General features: G+C 32.3%; 1 pseudogene; it reads left to right on the top strand.

Annotated features, from left to right (window-relative positions):
* The first annotated feature begins 8,424 nt into the window (after positions 1-8,424).
* Positions 8,425-9,327, top strand: LOC143623887 (putative gamma-glutamylcyclotransferase At3g02910 pseudogene; annotated as a pseudogene).
* Positions 9,328-12,914: the final 3,587 nt, after the last annotated feature.

The raw sequence follows: 12,914 nt of genomic DNA on the forward strand, positions 1-12,914 counted from the left end.
TAAAGAATGTTAAGTTAAGATTATTTAAACTTACTTAGTGTGTGAAACCTTTTTTTAATTCTTAATATTGTATTTTTATTATATATTAATATTTGTATAAAAGTAACGCATTTTTAAAAATTAGTTAATTCATTAAGATATAAAGTATAAAATAAACTTACCTTTTATAAATATGATAAATCTAAGTTATTAAACAAATGGTATATATATACATGTATATGTATATTTATATACACATATACAAATACACATGAACAACTTTTAAATAAAGATACGCAAAAACATATGTGTCTTTGTTGGTTTTATAAAAAGATAATTTAATTAGTTATTGTTATAGTTATTATTTGTTAAAAATGATTTTAAAACAAAGATATATCAAAATAAATACATAAACGGGGTGGCATGGACTCGAACTCGCGAACTGCCACTCCATAACCCATGAATTAACCAGCTGGGCCAACCAGCAGATGCATTAGATGTTAAAACCAAATAATTATAAACCCCTAAAAATCGAAATCGTTAAATTCGTTAATTGATTGATTGGTTAATCATAGGGTTAATGCTACTGGCCTAACGACAAACTTGTAACACTAAACAATTACCTTAAATCGATGCTAACAGGGGGGTTAATTGGACGGACATGTGACGGCCAGTACATGCGACGAACGGACAGCAGATGTTGATAATAATCCAATTGGGTTGAGGGGTTATGACGACGATGATGCAAGGATTGTATATGAGGGTTTAATTGAGTTATTATGCTCGTTAACATGTATACTAAGAACGAGTTGAGGTCGGTTGGTTAATATGGAAAACGGAATCAATTTTGATTGATATAACGCAATTAGAGGTGTTAGCGTGTCGATTATGGTAAGAGGATTAATACCCATAGATCAATTCCAGATTTAACAAACGTATTGCTTAAGATTAGACTCGGATCAGGGTTTTGTAAACGGGTTTGGGTTCGGGTAAACGGTTTCTGGGTCAAAATCTTATATATTTGCACTTGGATCCTTAGAGTTTTTATATATGGAGACAATAATAGGTTAAAGTTTAGTTGGGTTAAAATTGAATATAAATCAATTTGTTTTTTTTATATATATATTTACTAAGTATAATACCAATTATTACTAAAATAATATTATCTCGAATAACGCAATATTTTTCTTGGATAAATTTTCTGAATATAAAAACGGGTCGGGTTAAATTAATAAATATTAGTTTGGAGAATCCGAGTTGTTACATTGACAATACGAAAAATGTTGAATTTCTTGAATTTACACGACTTTCACAAAAGTATGAGAAAATAAGGTATTCTTCAAAGTGTTTAACGATACAAAGTTACACATCTTATTTCATCTTAGGACTCTTTTCATCATACTTTCAGAAAACCGATCTCTTTAATTTCTTAACTGGTTTAACTAAAAACCGTTTTGGTTCTATTATATAGTTTATATTCTCATCACTCACGATATCATCCAATTGCGCATATAGTCACGAAATTAGCCGAACGCTTTCAATGAAAACCCTGAAAAATGATATGTGTATCCTTCGTGATAACACCATGCACCTTGTCAATACCTCTTTCAAGTGTATTTTCATAATTTGCATGATTAATAGAAATATATAATTCTTGGATTAATTTAAGAGGGTCAAGTTATTTTACAAAGGGTAATAAAAATGAGAAGTGTGAGAAACTATAAATAATTGACATGTGTCAAGTGGGGACCAAAAGAAAAAGGGTATAGAGGTAATTGTACACATTTTCTCTCTCCATATGCAAGACACATGTTAATACCCCCATCATTTTAGAACGTTTATAACTTTTTCGTATGATATTTTTTTTTTAAAAAAGTTCATCATAATAACAAGCGTTTTTTTATCTTTAACATGAGTATGATTTTTGTTATATAAAATTTAAAACAAAAATCACGTCATTGTGTCTTTTTTCGTCATTGTGTCTTTTTGCACACCATTGTGTCTTTTTGCTTATCATTGTGTCTTTTTTCGTCATTGTGTCTTTTCGCACACCATTGTATCTTTTCGCTTATCATTGTGTCTTTTTTCGTCATTGTGTTTTTTCGCACACCATTGTGTCTTTTCGCTTATCATTGTGTCTTTTTTCGTCATTGTGTCTTTTCGCACACCATTGTGTCTTTTCGCTTATCATTGTGTCTTTTTTCGCCATTGTGTCTTTTCGCCCTCCATTGTGTCTTTTTTCGTCATTGTGTCTTTTCGCACATCATTGTGTCTTTTCTCTTATCATTGTGTCTTTTTTCGTCATCGTGTCTTTTCGCACACCATTGTGTCTTTTCGCTTATCATTGTGTCTTTTCACACACCATTGTGTCTTTTCGCTTATCATTGTGTCTTTTTTAGCCGTTGTGTCTTTTCGCAAACCATTGTGTCTTTCCGCACATCATTGTGTCTTTTCGTTTATCATTGTGTCTTTTTTCGTCATTGTGTTTTTTCGTACACCATTGTGTCTTTTCGCTTATCATTGTGTTTTCTTTCGTCATTGTGTCTTTTCGCACACCGTTGTGTCTTTTCACACATCATTGTGTCTTTTCGCTTATCATTGTGTCTTTTTTCGCCATCGTGTCTTTTCGCACACCATTGTGTCTTTTCGCTTATCATTATGTCTTTTTTCGTCATTGTATCTTTTCGCACACCATTGTGTCTTTAACTTGAAACGTAAAACACAATGGTGAATACGTATAACACAATGACCTAAAACGTAAAAAACAATGATGAATACGTATTACACAATGACCTAAAACGTAAGACACAATGGTGAATACGTATAACACAATGGCCTAAAACGTAAGACACAATGGTGAATATAATGACTTGAAACGTAAAACACAATGGAAACAACATATTACACAATGACACAATGAACAACAAAAAAATATTAAAAAACCCATTAATTTTTTTTATTTTTATATAACAATTTGATACTCATATTAAAGATAAAAAAACGCTTATTATTATGGTGAATTTTTTTTAAAAAAATAATGTCGTATGAAAAAGTTATGGACATTTTAAAATGATGGCGGAATTGACATGTGCCTTGCATTGGAGAGAGAAAGTCAACAAATGTGTGTTATTACCTTCATGCCCTTTCCATCAATTTTTATTTATTAAATTAATCTCAGCCATTTAAATCTAAGATCAATGGATTTGATTCTTTCTCATCCTTCTCATTTTTGTTGTCCTTTGTATTTTAACTTTACCCTAATTTAACATAGGTGAGATGACATTCGTGTTTATTCCATCCACAATTATATGCAAATAGCATCTTAATTTCGGGTAGCAAAATGAGATTATATAATAAATAAAGTAATATATTGGGTTACATTTTACAATAAACCACAAACATATGTTTACTTATTCTTCACAAATATTTTATCAGCCTAACTTATAATTATTGCAAGCATATAATATAACGTAACTATAATATGGTTATGGACCTAACAACTACATTTATTGTTTTCTAAAAGAAATAAGGGTATTATATACGTCACACATTTGTCTTTTGGTATCTTCTAGAAACTATTAAGACAAAACCAAGTCTTTTTCAGTTTTTTGAGTTGACTGGGCCCTACGCTCACGGCACGCCACCATTGACCATCTTACAGTGCCGTTGACTTCTAAACCTCGTCTTATTTTCAATTTTTCATATTTTGTGGTGGTTCATGGTTGTGGGCTTGTGGCCGTTTTATTTTTAAGCCTTGTTTAAATTTTCACCAAATATATAAACCGAATTTGATCAAACCATAACTCTATACATACAAACATGTAGGTATATCCGGAGAGAGACTCGTTTTAGTTCCTATGTGACAACATCTATCATGTGTGACAATAACGAGTTGTGTTTTAGTTCCCCTTAATGTTATTTGTATGTGTATTTTCTGCTCATGGTATTTTTAGTTAGTAGTTTGTGCATATTTTTGTCACTCTATTTTAGTTCATAATGTTCATGGTCATGTTTTAGTTCATATGGATCATTGATCAAGTTCATAGTTTATGATAAGCCAGTAACCACGTGTGTATTTCAGTTCATGGAGTTTTAGTTCGCGGTTTGTGTATTTCGTGTTTACATTGTTTTGGTTCATGATTTATGTTCATGAGTGTTCACTATGTTTTAGTTGTTTTGTGTTATGATGATTGAATGACTCGAAAAATAAAATCAACATATTGTATTTTAGTTCAAGACGCTCAACATATTGTGTCGTAATTCATGATGTTCAACATATTGTTCGTTAGCTTTAAGAGAGAAAGTCAACAGATTGTGTTTTAGTTTAAACTGGGTTAGTTACCGTGTACTATACATGTTAAATAATTAAAATTAAAGAAGTCATAACTATATTCATTATGAGTTCTTTGGAGTTTTATGTCCATCCTTATCAACGTCAAATTTCTCAAAAGCTGACTGTGATAAATTTTGCCAATTTCATAATATCGTTCTTCCACTTGATGAATGTGAAGAATGGGGCAACAAATTCCATAGAATTAACATATTCGCTAATATTACCACTTATTATACATCTGCTATTCAAATGCCGGTAAAAAAAATTGCCATTCATATATAAAGGTCAAAAGGGTAAATATAGGTCAAAAGGGTAAAAAAAAATAGTTTTATCGAGCTTTAGATGATCAATTTTATTACAATAGCCTTGCAATTTTATTTTTTTTAACTATTTTTTTCCACCTTTAATCTTATGATTTAAATAAGACTAAAAGCCGCAACCATATAATTGTAAGTCATACGCCTTTATTATTAGAGTAAAATAATGTTTGGACTAGCTTTTACTCTCTAAAACTACAATATACAATTAGTACGGTTTGTTTGACTTTTGGGGTCAAGCATACATCTTTCATTTCCTCGAGAGTCGAGAATAATAGCATCATTTTTATCCATAGTCTATGCGATAATATTGAGTCATAGAAAATATTGTTTGGGACTATGTTTATAACATGAGAGAAATACTTACTCGTAGAGCAAATTGTTTTTGGCGAAAGTATCTGAAAAATTCATGCATGTTGGACAGAACAAAAACTTTCGATGCGTTTTATTTTCAGTTTTCATATTTTATGATGGTTATTGATTTTTATGTTCACCAAAGTCTAAAAATATAAACCTAGTTTGATCGAATCACATTCTTGCACTTCCCAAATATGAATAACTAATCTTCATCACCGGATGTTAAATATTGCCTATCAAAACTAAATCTCATTGTCCGAATCTAACAGTTTCCACGAGCTTTAGCTTAAACCCATTATGAACTATGGTTCTTGTCGTTAGAAGTTGTAGGCAATCCACCAGCTAAGAGGACTATTCAAATTCGAAAATGTATTTAAAGTAATGTTCGGTCTCTTTGTAGAAAGCAATAAAAAGAGAGAAATGGGCGACCATATAACGGGAGTCGCTTAAGTTGTAGAGCAATGTCTAGCCCACAATTTGTCGTGGAGCGGACATGTAAATCAGTTGGATGTTGATGAGTGTTGTTATAACTTAACAACCAAAAAGCTATGTTCTACACTCGTTTTGTAGATACCCTAATCGAAAGTTTCCGCCCAGGATAGTGGTGGTGGTGAGGTGCAAAACTCATCCGGAAAAAAGGATTTTACGAAAACTGCATGTGTGCGATTTTGGAGCTTGGAGTTGAGGCCATGTTTAAAACATAAACAATGGCTTGCCTAAGTTTTTTTTTAACGGGATCCATTTTTTCGATGTTCAGATTTTGCACAACCAACATTAGAATTTTCGGTTAAGTCGACGTTCGGGTAAGATCAAAATGAGTAACATAATATCCAAAATTATAAATAGCATATTGGCATTGTTGTGTGTGCTGACAACTTGACATATCAATAAGACGTATGTTAGCAATTTATATACTATAGGTAGCTAATGTATATGGAAATATGATGAAACGAACATAAAGGTTTACAAAATATCAAATCAATTTCCCTTCAAATGTTGAAATTATTATAATCCTTGAAATCAATTTTCCCCGACCCACATAAGTGGGTGTAGGTCCACCCCTGATCTTAAACAAGAACTGAAACTTGAATAAAAAAGATAAAGGAAATAGGATTGAAACTAAAAGTGGAAGAAAACCGGGACATGAGACATGGCTTGCCCCCTGTTTAGGGTTTATACAATGTGACTACCAAAGAGGTGAACGTCTAAGCTTTGTGTGTACCTAGAGCCTTGGCTCTAATACCATGTAAGAGACTACATTGTGTAATCCTCACTTCTTTTTTGTTTTCTTAAGAAACTTCAAAACAAACATTCTAAAATGATTAGCGTCTTTGAATCTTCAAACTTGTAAATGTGATTTGTTTACGTGTAAAACAACATATAAAATTACGTGGAATAGGTCCCAAAAGCATTAGTAACGTTTTATTTGCTTAGGTTGTACAAAAGTCAGTCCATTAAAAACTTTATCAAAGATTACTTTTAAGTACGGTATTTGCACATCATAAAAGGGAGATGTAGCTAAACGTCTTCATAAAACGAGAATAAAATATTGCCATTTTATGTCAATCAGAAATTCCATACCGAAAGCCACAACCGACCATTTATCTATTATGTTCACTCACAACTAGCATAAGTGTGAAATCCATCAATTTCTAACAGTGGGTTAAAACTGAAAAGAAGGCAAACACTTTGGTCCCCAAATCAAACCAGATCCGGGTCTTTTAAATGAGTGTATGACAATACAATGGCATCATATCCCCCATCATACGTTTTATTTCTCACGCATGATAGCGATCATTCAATTGATTGATGTTTTACACATCAAACTCCCGTTTTAAGCACAAGATCCTTGAATGAACCATTTTGTATTACAAGTAACTAACCAACAATTTTATACGAGTGCACATATACATTATTCCATAAAAATGTAAACAAAAGCTTACCTCTTGCATTTATACCTTTTAAAGGATAGTTTCAATCTTAATAAATCAGATACAACTCTTTATTAAGAACAAGCCTCAAGAAACTTTCATACTATATTCATTCTGATTTCGTGTAGAGCGTATCTATTATATTACCAGTTTACCACCATAATCTTAATAATATATAGAATCCATCATACATGCCAAGACATTCTCATGGCATAGCAATTTGCATTCTTATGGTTGTCTAAGAAACACTTACTTTTGCTTGATGATGAACCCGCTTGTTGGTTTTTCAATTCGACAATTTGATTTCCTAACAATAAAACCTTATTGTTATAACCATATTCAATTATTCATATATTGCAACAACTCATAAGCATATAACTTTGGTTGTCACTAGTTTCCTCTTCCATTATATAATGGTATAATATTATAACACTACATTGGATCATGTCTTATCTTCATTGCTAATGGTATAGACCAGATTGAACTTAACTTTGAGCTTGCTCAAGTTAGTTCAACTTATTTAGCGTGATCCAACTCATGATATTCCATCTCTTGCCCATTCATTTGATGCTGGCACGGCCCATTATAAGGAAAATGTATGTATACATGGATGCATGCTTGTGTCTACGTTCAAAACAGTGTTTCTATCCTGTTCGAAGTTTCATTTATGATTGATGTTTTATTTAATTTTTTATGTAATTAAAGAAAGACAATAAATTATAAGTAAAATCAAAGTTGTTTTGTGATGAAACTATTTTGTACTTGTTTGTAATATGCAGATATTTTATTACGATTATTCATATTTAATATTTAAAATAAACCGTATCATCATTGAACGTATAATGATTTACGAAATATTAAACCTATCAATATATTAACTATTATGGTTTACTTCGGTATTATAGTTTATATTGGTTTTACCTTTTGTTTTGATTGTGGCATTAGTAATGCTAGAAGTGGTACCAATTAAGTCCATTTAGTATGAGTCACGTACTCGCATTTGTATCGGTACCCAGACTGATTAAACTTGTAGTGGTACCTTCATTGATATGCGAATTGTGAACCTTTCATTGATATGGAGCTGATATGATAATTGGTAAAAGTTTGTTATTATAGATGTCTAATATAACATAAGTGATATCTCACCTCTAATTGAATTTGATGTAAAAGTCACTAATTGTTAATATTCATGTGAACTTTAAATGAGTATACCAAAAATTACCAAAAAAGTTGGCACATTGACTCTAGATTTACATGATTAATTCTCATCCAATCCTCTATCTTTAAATTTGAAATTACATTAAAACACACTATATTTTCTCTTCCATTTTCAGTTAAATAATATATTTTTATATATTTATCAGTACCATTTCTCATTCATTCACTCACAACTACTCTCAAAATATATTAAAAAAATATATAAGATGAACAGTAGTTTTCAAAATAATACATTAGATAATACATTAGATTACTAAAATAATATAGTTCGAGTGTATTCTCTTAATCCTAGAGACGTGTTGATTTTTTATTGCTCATTTTTTAATATTACGGCAAGTTACAACCATTCATTTTTAATCAGTCAAAAGTTACTGCTACTTAACCAATAAATAAGCAGAAAAGCTGTTTACGTTAGTGATTAGCCAATCGGAGATTTAATAAACTCACCAGAAGTGATGACAATCTCCGGCTGCCACGTGGACGCACCAAACCAAACGCTAATATTCTCCTACGGCACTCTGAAGCACGGCTTCGCTAATCACAAACTAATGCAAGACCTAATCTCCAAAAACGACGCCGTATTCATAGGCAACTACATCACGGACCTCCGTCTGCCACTCGTCCGCGGTCCGTACGGCGTGCCGTTCCTCCTCAACCTCCCCGGCGCCGCTCGCCACCGTGTCCGAGGTGAGCTGTACGCCGTCTCCGACGCCGGAATCCAACGCCTCGATGTGCTTGAAGGCGTAACCCTAGGACATTACGAGCGGCTTCCGGTTACGGTTCGGCCGGAGGATTGTGATTCCGGCGACGGCGGCGGAGTGGTGGTGGTGGAGGCGGAGGCGTATTATGCGCACCGGAGCTTCGCGGAGGATATGTGGCGGAGGAGTGGAGAGGTAGGGTTTGAGGCGTTTGATGGTGAAGTGGCTAAAGGTTATGTGCGGAGGGATTTGAGGCCTAAGGATCGGAGCTTCCGTGAGCATATTGCGTTGTTTTGTGCGTTGGTTTGATTTCGGTTATTGTGTGTGAGTTTGATTATCTTAGTTGAACAATTATCGTTGTTTATTGTAACGGTTTATGGATTTGGAGGTTAATGTTAAGAAATTAGATCGAATGTAACGTGTTGTTGGAAATCGAGTTTGTTATGGTAATTAGATCAAGTTGAGCTGCTTGCGAGCTACTTGTAAAATAGTAGGTGATATATAATAAGAGTCAAGACCAAGCTTGACAAAATAAATCACGAGCCGAGCACGAGCTTTAGATAAAGAGCTCAAAACGAGTTGAGCTCAAGTCTAGTCGAGCTCGGGCTCGGCTGGGCTCGGCTCGGCTCACTTACACTCCTAATGGAAATGCTTGAAATTTCAGTTATATGCAAAAGAAATCAACTGAAGTTGCTGCGTGAATAAATCTTCATTCAAACTTGAATACTGATGACATTGTGTGATATTATTATGTAAATTTTATAAAATTACAGTAAGATTGTAGTGTAAGTGTATAACTCTATAAGTGTTAATTTAAGGTTGGAAACTTATAAAATAAGCACATTGATTTGTGATTCAGTAGACAAAATCTGATACTAGAAGTCTGATCAAATTTTGATATGGGCAAAAATATGTATGCTGTTACTCTTTCAGTGTGGTGTGATATATAACGTCCTTCATTGAAGTCATTATAAATAATTAAATATAGATAAAAGTGGTAGTTGGTGCAAGTTTTTCATAAGGTTATGTGAGTTATCTTTTAGATAAATTATTTTGATAATCAACAATATGTTAAGATGGTATGATAGTTAGAGGCGTGTTTTTTAGGTTGTTACTTGCTAGGGTCGTTTACGGTCGAGTCAGAGTGGTTTCGAGCTTGGGCTCTAAATTAAACGGGGCAACTCAACTAAGGCCCTAGCTCGATTTTAAAGTTAAACAAGATTAAGATCGAGCCATAATCGAGCCGAGCCTAGATCGATTTTGGCTCGGTTACAAAAATGAGCCAACTCCGCTCAGGATGTTTCAAATCAAGTGTTTTTAACTAGTTTTATTCAAGCTTTTATCGAGCGAGCCACGAGCCCGAGCTTCGAGCCTCGAGCTTTTTGAACAGCCCTATTACCTGCACTTGCACAAATGCAATGGTGTAAGTTCGAGTCTTGAATGTCACCCTTCAGAATGTGAATTTTTTGGACTGCCTTTTGGTTTTATCATGGTCTCATGGATGGTTTTTTAAATAAAATGATTATTTAGTTTTATTGTTTTTATTTGGTTTAGTATGTGCTTCTTTTACATATATGTATTCTTTTTTAAATAAAATGATTATTTGGACTGCCTTTTGGTTTTATTTGTTTTTATTTTGGTTTAGTATGTGCTTCTTTTACATATATATAATGTATGTATTTTTACCTATAATATAAGTTTACGACACGATTTAGTGTCGTTATTGTCAATACCGATCGAAATCGTGTCAGTTCGATGCCCTAAGGCACACAATTTTTCTTTTTGGTTTAAATATGTTAATATCCTGTATATTGGCATTGACGATTTTTTTAATTTTAATTTTTACTTTTGGTGCAACAACACAATATTGAACGAATTCGCGTCATGCTTTTAACATTTTTTGTTTTAACATTTTTTATTATCATAGGTCTATACAAATGTTAATATTGTTTTAGTCTTTCTACTGATTTATTTTTTTAGGTTTATTGTCGTTACGGTAAGGAACCTAAATAATACTGGCCAATCACGTGTCATTGCCCCACCGCAACGCAGTGGGTTTATTAATTAATTTTAATTATTATGCATGACATGACATGACATGACATGTAACGTGTTGTATATGTATTATATTCATAGCATCCACTATGAGTATTAGAAAACATATTTGACACGCGTGCAACCACATTTTATGAATTAGTCTACCGACTAGTCCCGGCCAGTTTGGTTTACGGTGATGGTGCGGGTGCAATTCCATCCTTGTATGGTTTGCCACTTTGCCTTACTATTATTGCTTTACAAGCTTAAAAGGAAAATTGCTTTACAAGCTTATAAAAAGAAAGAAAGAAAAAGTAGTAAGACAAGTGTACTAGCCAGTACTTGCCCATTCTAATATCAATGCCCTTACCCAGATTATTAATCACTAAACTTGAACATCAGCCAACCTGATTATCATCCCGCCATCTTTTGGACCAGACCTAACCTAGATAACAGTCCATCTCCAAGATTCAGGTCTTTAGAAATTGGAAAGAACTAGAACTGAGCAGAAAAATAAGAATATGCCCATACGTGTACCAGTTAACCGAAACTAGTTAATTTCAACATGTTAAGACTGTCTATAACACTAACATGCACACTTCCAACATGTAGGCCTAGTTATCATGTCACATTAGCTTTCCATTTATTCTTCTCACATGCACATTTTACCCTCAATGTTATCATCTTCATTCTTCCCACATACAACCTTATTATTTCCACATCAACATTACTATTTATTAGTTAAATAGATTTAACTTATTGAGAACTAATTTATATAATTAATTAATATCAATTATATTTTAAAAATTAAACTTAAAATTGCATAAAATATAATTAAAACAACACCAACCTAAAAAAAATAAAAATTACAATACGACGTAATAAATTGAGAAAAACAAATAAATTAGTCGTTGAACTAAGTTATTTATTTATTAATGAGTTATTATTAATTATAATTTATTATTTAATTTATGTAAGTTAGTTATAAAACTTATTGTATACAGTATACTATTTCGGTATTTAACGGCAACATTAAAAAGAAAGAAATGTTGATTTGAATGAAACCAACCTAAGAGCATCCACAACAAGGAACGATTACCGAGGTTTGAACACATGTGTCACTTACAAACTTGATAAGATTCAAACTTTATTGTTTTAGGTAAAAGTTTGTTTAAGTGGGTTTGTTTAAGTTTGTTTAAGGCTGCAGTCATCTTTTATTATTTGAGCAATGGAGAATGCAAAGGGATTTAGGTAGATGCTGTTTAAAGTTTTTATAAACAGTAGCAAGTAGATGTTAAAAACAAACCAAAACAATAACTTTGGCGAAGATATAATATAATTAATAAGCATGTCCTTGATCTTGGAGGTCAAACTAAGCAACTGATGCCCAACCAAAAGACCAGGATCTATTTTCTAGGGCTTTTATTGTCTAAATGTTCTATGCACTTTGGAGTTTCATAGAGAACTAAACTTTTTACCTAAGTACAAATTTTTGTCTACTTTATCCTGTGTACTTAGTACTCAAATATGCTCTTGTTTGCTCTTGTTTGTTTTAGGGTTAATACAATAACCATTGTTCACGAAAATGATTCTTCGACATAGTTTAAGCATGTTAAAATTCCTAAACGTGTAAAAAAAACACGTGTAAGTCTCGTAACCCAATTTTTTATATTAAAGCCTTTCGCTTGTCTGAATGCATGTCAAAAACATGTACTTGATTACTTGGAAACAAAATATTTAAAACAATTTGATGTAAGTGACATCAACTTTTTTTTGCACAAAATTTTTATGTAATCTTCTTTTAACCAAGTGAAATGAGTTGTTATTTTTAATATATTTAACAATTACAGACTTTAATATAACAAAATTTGTTGAATTGTGTTTTCATGTTTTTTTTTATGTTTAAAGACGTAATATTTCAAAATTATTTTGAGATTTTTTTTGCGAAGAGAGAAAATATGTTGCTTCTTATATATTAACCCATTGTTTTATTAACTTGTTTAAATAATAACGTGCACAATTATATAATTACTGTTTTATTAAAATG

This window comes from Bidens hawaiensis, unplaced genomic scaffold, assembly GCF_021521415.1.
Source record: "Bidens hawaiensis isolate Kalapana, Puna unplaced genomic scaffold, B.hawaiensis_p1.1 tig00000369_1, whole genome shotgun sequence".
Lineage (NCBI taxonomy): Eukaryota > Viridiplantae > Streptophyta > Magnoliopsida > Asterales > Asteraceae > Bidens > Bidens hawaiensis.